The sequence below is a fragment of the Macaca nemestrina genome, chromosome 5, assembly GCF_043159975.1.
Source record: "Macaca nemestrina isolate mMacNem1 chromosome 5, mMacNem.hap1, whole genome shotgun sequence".
NCBI lineage: Eukaryota > Metazoa > Chordata > Mammalia > Primates > Cercopithecidae > Macaca > Macaca nemestrina.
The window spans coordinates 72,898,263-72,905,129 of NC_092129.1; the positions used below are offsets into that span (position 1 = coordinate 72,898,263).

General features: G+C 33.4%; 1 pseudogene; it reads left to right on the forward strand.

Moving 5' to 3' along the window:
- Window positions 1–6,505: 6,505 nt before the first annotated feature.
- Window positions 6,506–6,624, forward strand: LOC112426090 (U6 spliceosomal RNA; annotated as a pseudogene).
- The last annotated feature ends 243 nt before the right edge of the window (window positions 6,625–6,867 follow it).

Consider the following 6,867-nt stretch of genomic DNA (forward strand, 5'->3'; position numbering starts at 1 on the left):
GGATTCATCCAGGTACGGTTTTTTGGTTCAGAGTATTTCTTGCAGATAAAATCAAGCATAAGTAAACATGAAATTCAAGTTATGCTCAAATGTTCCCTAATATATTAGTCACATTGGAACAAATTTGTTTTCAAAATAGGAATTAAGGCAAAACTGACTGTACTATCTTTCTATTTGGACTTTAGAATTACAAAATGTGAAAGCTAATGAAAACCTCTGTCTTTTGTCTCATTGACTTATTTTTGCTTGCTTGTATGATTCATTCTGCAAGATGTCATACCTGCAAATATATTTTGATATTTCCAAATTTTATTGATACTCTAGTGACATAACAGATCTGGGCTCAGAAACAAAGCACCTTTGATATTAGGATTTCTCTGACCTTGAACTTCCTGCCTTGCTCCTGAATACATTAACTTCGCCTTATACACAGTTCTAGTAATTTGCCTTTCCCACATCTTGAACCACATATAAAACAATAATGACACTAAGAATCAGCACAAGTAAAAAAACCCTCACATAGGTGATCCACAGTTGTCTAGCGCAGATAAAGAAGGATACTGTCTTTGAGTGATATGAATGTGCATCCCCACTGTATATATAGAGAACAGAATGCTAACTAAGATGATTTGATGTACTTATCAAACACTGAAGATGTAACTTTTGTAAAAATGGTTCTGTGACTTAATTATATGTTAGAAACTTAATGATATGTTATAGATAATTACAGTATTATAGATTCACTCTAGAAAAAGTATGTCATCATTGTCGATAAACAATGCATAAAAAAGCTAAATAATCTATGTGTATTTTACTAAGATTCAGATTTTTTAAAAAGAAGTAGAAAAAGACTAGCAGACTGGAAATAAGTATTATAAAAATTTAGCAATGATTCCTTTAAGTTGATTTATACAAGCTTAATTTTTTGGAATTTTTTAAACTTTTTTTTGTTTTGCATCTTTATTTTTAACATTATTATTTTTAATTTTAGATTTGGAAGTACATGTGCAGGTTTGTTACATGGATACATTACGTGATGCTGAGGTTTGGGCTTCAGTTGAGCCTATCACCCAAATAGGTGTCTTTTCAACACACAATAGGTACACCCAATAGATAGTTTTTCAGCCCTTTCTCTCCTCTCTTCCTCCCCGTTTTTGGAGTCCCCGTGTCTATTGTTCCTATCTTTGTGTTCATGTGTACCCAACGTTTAGCTCCCACTTATAAGTGGGAATATGCAGTATTTGATGTTCTGTTTCTGTGTTAATTCACTTAGGCTAATGGGCTCCAGCTGCATCCATGTTGCTGAAAAGGACATGATTTCCGTTTTTATGGCTGTGTAGTGTCCCACGGTGACCACATTTTCTTTATCCAATCCACCACAGATGGACACCTAGGTGGATCCCATGTCTTTTCTATTGTGAATAGTACTGCAATAAACGTGCAAGAGCAGGTGTCTTTTTGGTAAAATGATTTATTTTCCTGTGAGTATATACCCAGTAATGAGATAACATTATGGGATAATGCTGGGTAATTCTATTTGCAGTTCCTTGTAATCTCTTGATTTTCACTTAGTCCATTTATCTCTATCTTATCTTGCTTAAAATTTAAAACAATGCAAATAATGAAAACATGAAATTGTTTGCTGTGTTTTCTGTGTACAGTTTTGCCTAAGCACTGTTTTGATTTACTGGCTCTCATCAGCGCTCCATGTTCAGAGGTCTGAATCTGAACTGTTTCCGTTTTCCTATAGAGTCAATTGGGTAAAAAATTAGGTTAGAACCCACAGCCACTTAGATGAGAATCAAAACAATGCCATTTTAAAGTGGTTCTTTCATAAAGCCACTGAGGAAATATCACAAGCAGATAATGTATTACATTGCATTGCATATGTTGCTATTGCAATATCTGTAACGGTTGATGCCACTGCTTTGAGGATATGAATTTTAAGATTGTTTTCATTTTAGAAATGTTTGCTATAGTACATAACCCCTTCAATGACGTCCTCCTTTCTAGCAATAGTTTTCTCATTATTAGGCTGTATAAACTCACAATAAGTTTATTTTAATACTCCTTAAAGTGTATGCTCAGATTTTGAGCTCTGAATCTTGAGATGTGTATGCTAATTGAATTTTATAAATATTCTAATTGAACATTTTTTTCCATTTTAAACTTCACCTAACCTCCAAATATAAGTTCTTTCTTGAGACTAATATAACATTTTTAAAAAGAAAAGTTTATTCAATTGTTCTCAATATCATTCCCACATACTTGTTGGGAACTTTGAGAAGTTACATAAAAAAATCTTCATTTGCAAAACTATCGACTGAATCAAGACAGTATCTCAGTTCTGCAAGGAGGATCAAATCAGTGCATTCTCTTAGAAAAGTGCTATTAATTGTGCTTCATCTTTCAGCAATCACTTTTTAATTTTTCAGCTAATATTTGATATCCAAAATTCCCCCTTTACTTTAAGATTATTCAGATCATCTAAGAATGATATGTCATGAGACTGCCCATAATAAGATAAGAGGAAAAGATATTTCTTCATTTCTTTGAAACCCAAAAACTTAAAAAAATAGGCTCACAATATTTTAGATATAATAAGATTTCACAGAAGAAAAATAATCTTTTTACAAGTTTTCTTGTTCTGTGAAAGCTCTGTGAGATGAAGCAAGAAACTGATGAAGCACCTAAGAAATAAAGGATGATTTATCTTGGTGATTTCTCTCGGTGATTATGATGAATGTTAATAAGACTGCAGAATGCAAATGAGATCATGTAAAACAACTTAGATTTTATTAAAGTGAGGAATAAAGAAGGCACTCAAGGAATCACATAATGCGTATAGACCATCTAGCTTCTGGACTATCTCTTTCTCTTTAAGATTAAGAACTAGAACTACAAGAGGAATTCTAAGTAGGTCTCTAACAAAACGTTCCCTATAAGGTAGAAAAAAATAAACTTTGAAAAATGAAAAAGAAACAAGAAATGCTGTACCAAACTAATTAAAATGCAATAAATTAAGTCAAGCTATATTAACTTGTCTGAATTTCCGGTTACTTTGCCCATTTTCCTTGAAAAAGCCATCTGCACTGACTATTACTACACTACACTTAACAACAAAATTGGTTAAGGGACTAGGAGGTTGAAACCATTTGTCTAGGGCAGGTATACCAGTTCACCTTACTGCTTGGTAATCTCAGAAGCCTGAATGCTTCAGTTTTAACTCGGTTTTCCATGTAATATCTCATGAACGGTTTTCCCCTGGGGAAAAATTAACACTTTCTTCTTTTCTTTTAATACTGTATTTTTATTATGCCTTTTATATGTTTAGATATACAAATGTTCATCACCGTGTTACAATTTCCTACAGTATTCAGTATAGCAGTATGCTGAAGAGGTTTGCAGCCTAAGGGCAATAGGCTACAACATTTAGCCTAGGTGTGTAGTAGGCTATACCATCTAGGTTTGTGTAAGTACATTCTATGTCATTCACATGACAAAATTGCCTAATGACACATTTCTCAGAACAGATCTTGGTTGTTAAGTGACACATGACTGTACACATTTCGAAAAATAGAAAAATCATTCATTCCAACAAGATGAATGTATGCCAAAATTGTAATGCAAATTCCATTATTCATTGGATTTGCATTGCATTTTTAAAATTATACTTTAAGTTCTAGGGTACATGTGCACAACGTGCAGGTTTGTTACATAGGTATACATGTGCCATGTTGGTGTGCTGCACCGATTAACTTGTCATTTACATTAAGTATTTCTCCTAATGTTATCCCTCCCCCTTCCCCCCAGCCCACAACAGGCCCTGGTGTATGATGTTCCCCTTCCTGTGTCCAAGTGTTCTCATTGTTCAGTTCCCACCTATGAGTGAGAACATGTGGTGTTTCGTTTTCTGTCTTTGTGATAGTTTGCTGAGAATGATGGTTTCCAGCTTCATCCATGTCCTTACAAAGGACATGAACTCATCCTTTTTTATGGCTGCATAGCATTCCATAGTGTATACGTGCCACATTTTCTTAATCCTGTCTATCATTGATGGACATTTGGGTTGGTTCCAAGTCTTTGCTATTGTGAATAGTGCTGCAATAAACATACATATGCATGTGTCTTTATAGCAGCATGATTTGGGGAAAATCATCTTGTGATGCAGTCATTACAGTATTGGAAAGTGTCACGTTTAAATAAATTTGTTTGCTGAAATAGTGTTAACAGCACTTCTTGATAGAGGCTCTGGTATGTGAATTCCACCTGCATTTAAATCAGCACACATTTTTTTTCTTTGTCATTAAATTTGTAATATAAGAGGTCTCTATTACTAATGTGTTCTTTTAGCATAAGATCCAGTTATATGATTGCTCAAATTGCACACTACCCACCCTGTCTTTTAAACCATATCAACTATAATGATAAATACAAAACAATGTGCAATAGTAATTATTAAGGATATGTTAGATGTTTCTTGATTGTTTCTAATAAAAATGTGTTTATGGACTAGATAATTTAAGACTTTGGCTTTGGAGCTAGACTGCCAGGTGTTAAATGTTGGTTTTGTGAGCAAATCACTTCACCACTGTGTGCCTTAATTTCTCATTGGCAAATTGGGGTTGGTATGACAGTTAAATAGTTTGATTCATGTAAAGTGCTTAGAACAATGTTTGATACTATTTCAGCCCTCAACAAATACTAGTTATCATGAACTTGATTTATCAGATAGTTTTAAAAAGCATTACTTTGATTGGAAAAGATCTATTACATATGAACTGCATGTGACTCATTCTATAAACTGATCTTTTTCGCATGTGATTTAGTCAATGTCTTTAGTATAAAAAATTACTAAGAAAAAAGCCACATATCTACAGCCAACTGATCTTTGACAAAGTCAACAAAAACATACACTGAGGAAAGGATACCCTATACAATAAATGGTGCTGGGAAAATTTGACAGCCCCATGCAGAGGAATGAACCTGGACCAATATCACTCACCATATACAAAAATTAACTCAAAATGGAGTAAAGCTTTAAACATAAGGCCTGAAACTATAAAAATTCTAGGAGAAAACCTAAGAAAAACTCTTTTGGACATTGGCCCAGGCAAAGAATTCATAACCAAGATCTCAAAAGCAAATATAACAAAAACAAAAATAAACAAATGGGATTTTTAAACTAAAAAGCTTCTTCACAGTGAAAGAAATAATCAACAGAGTGAACAGACAGCCTACAGTATAGGAGAAAATAATTGCAAACTACGCATCCAGCAAAAGGCTAATATCCAGAATCTTCAAAGAACTTGAACTTCTCAACAGGAAAAAACCAATAACCCCTTAAAAGTTGGGCAAAGGACATGAACAGTCAATTACCAAAGGAAGATACATAAGAAGTTAACAAGCACATGGAAAAAATGTTCCACATCACTTATCATCAGAGAAATGTAACTTAAAACCACAAAGAAGTACCATTTTATACTACTGAGAATGGCTATTAATAAAGTGTAAAAAAAAAAAAAAACAAAAAACGGCGAGGATGCAAAGAAAGCAGAACATATACCATTGCTGGGAATGTACATAAAAATATAATCTCTACTAAAAATAGTATGAAAATTTCTCAAAGAACTAAAAACAGAACTACCATTCATTCCAGCAATCCCACTGCTGAATATATACCCAAAGGAAAAGAAATCATTATATCCAAAAGATATCTGCCCTCATATATTTATTGCAGCACTATTAAAAATAGCAAAGATATGGAATCAACCTAAGTATCCATCAATGAATGACTAAAAGAAGAAAATGTAATAGACACACAGACACACACATGCACACACACACACACGCACCCCATGGAATACTACTCAGTCATAAAAATATGGAATCATGTCTTCTGCAGCAACATGAATGGAACTGAAGGCCATTATCTTTAGTCAGATAACTTAGAAACAGAAAGTCAAACACCAGGTAATCTACTTATAAATTGGAGCTAAATAATATGTACAATTGGACACCAGAGAGTGGGATAATACACATCAGAGACTCAGAAACATGGGAGGTTGATTAGGGATAAGAAATTATCTAATGAGTTCAATGTTACATTAAAAGCTCAGACATCACACTATGTCATATATCCATGTAACAAAACTGTGGTTGTAGCTTCTAAATCTATTACAATAAAATAATATAAAATTGTAATGGAATAATATGAAAAGTTAATGGTTTACCCTGGATTATATTCAGTACATTTTTCTTCATTAGAAGTACAAATGCTTGCATCCCAATTAGATTTAAATATTTTACCTGTTTTACTAATCTAATAGAATCAAATTAATTTAATAAAAGGTGTATGCCACATTTTTAACATTGACATGATAAGAGCAAACCATGATTGAGTCTATTTTCCATTTCTGACAAATTATATTATTGTCTCTTATTTCTCTCAATATAATGAGCCACATGCATCACAAACATAAAGTAAAACTAAAATTTTAAAGATGTTTACACTCACTTCAGCAACACCTATACTAAAATTGGAATGACACAGACAATAAGACAAGATCAGCATGGTGCCTGTGCAAGGGTGACATGCAAATTTGTGAAGCATTCCATATTTTTAATATAAAAGTAAAAAACCCATCCAAAGGATAGCAACTTCAAAGTTTAAAGGAACATCAGCCCATACAGATGAGAAAGAACCAGTGCAAGAACTCTGGAAACTCAAAGAGCCAGAGCGTCTTTTTACCCCCAAATGGCCACACTAGTTCTCCAGCAATAGTCCTTAACTGAAATGGCTGAAATGACAGACATAAAATTCAGAATCTTGATGGAAATGAAGATCATCAGGATTCAGCAGAAAGC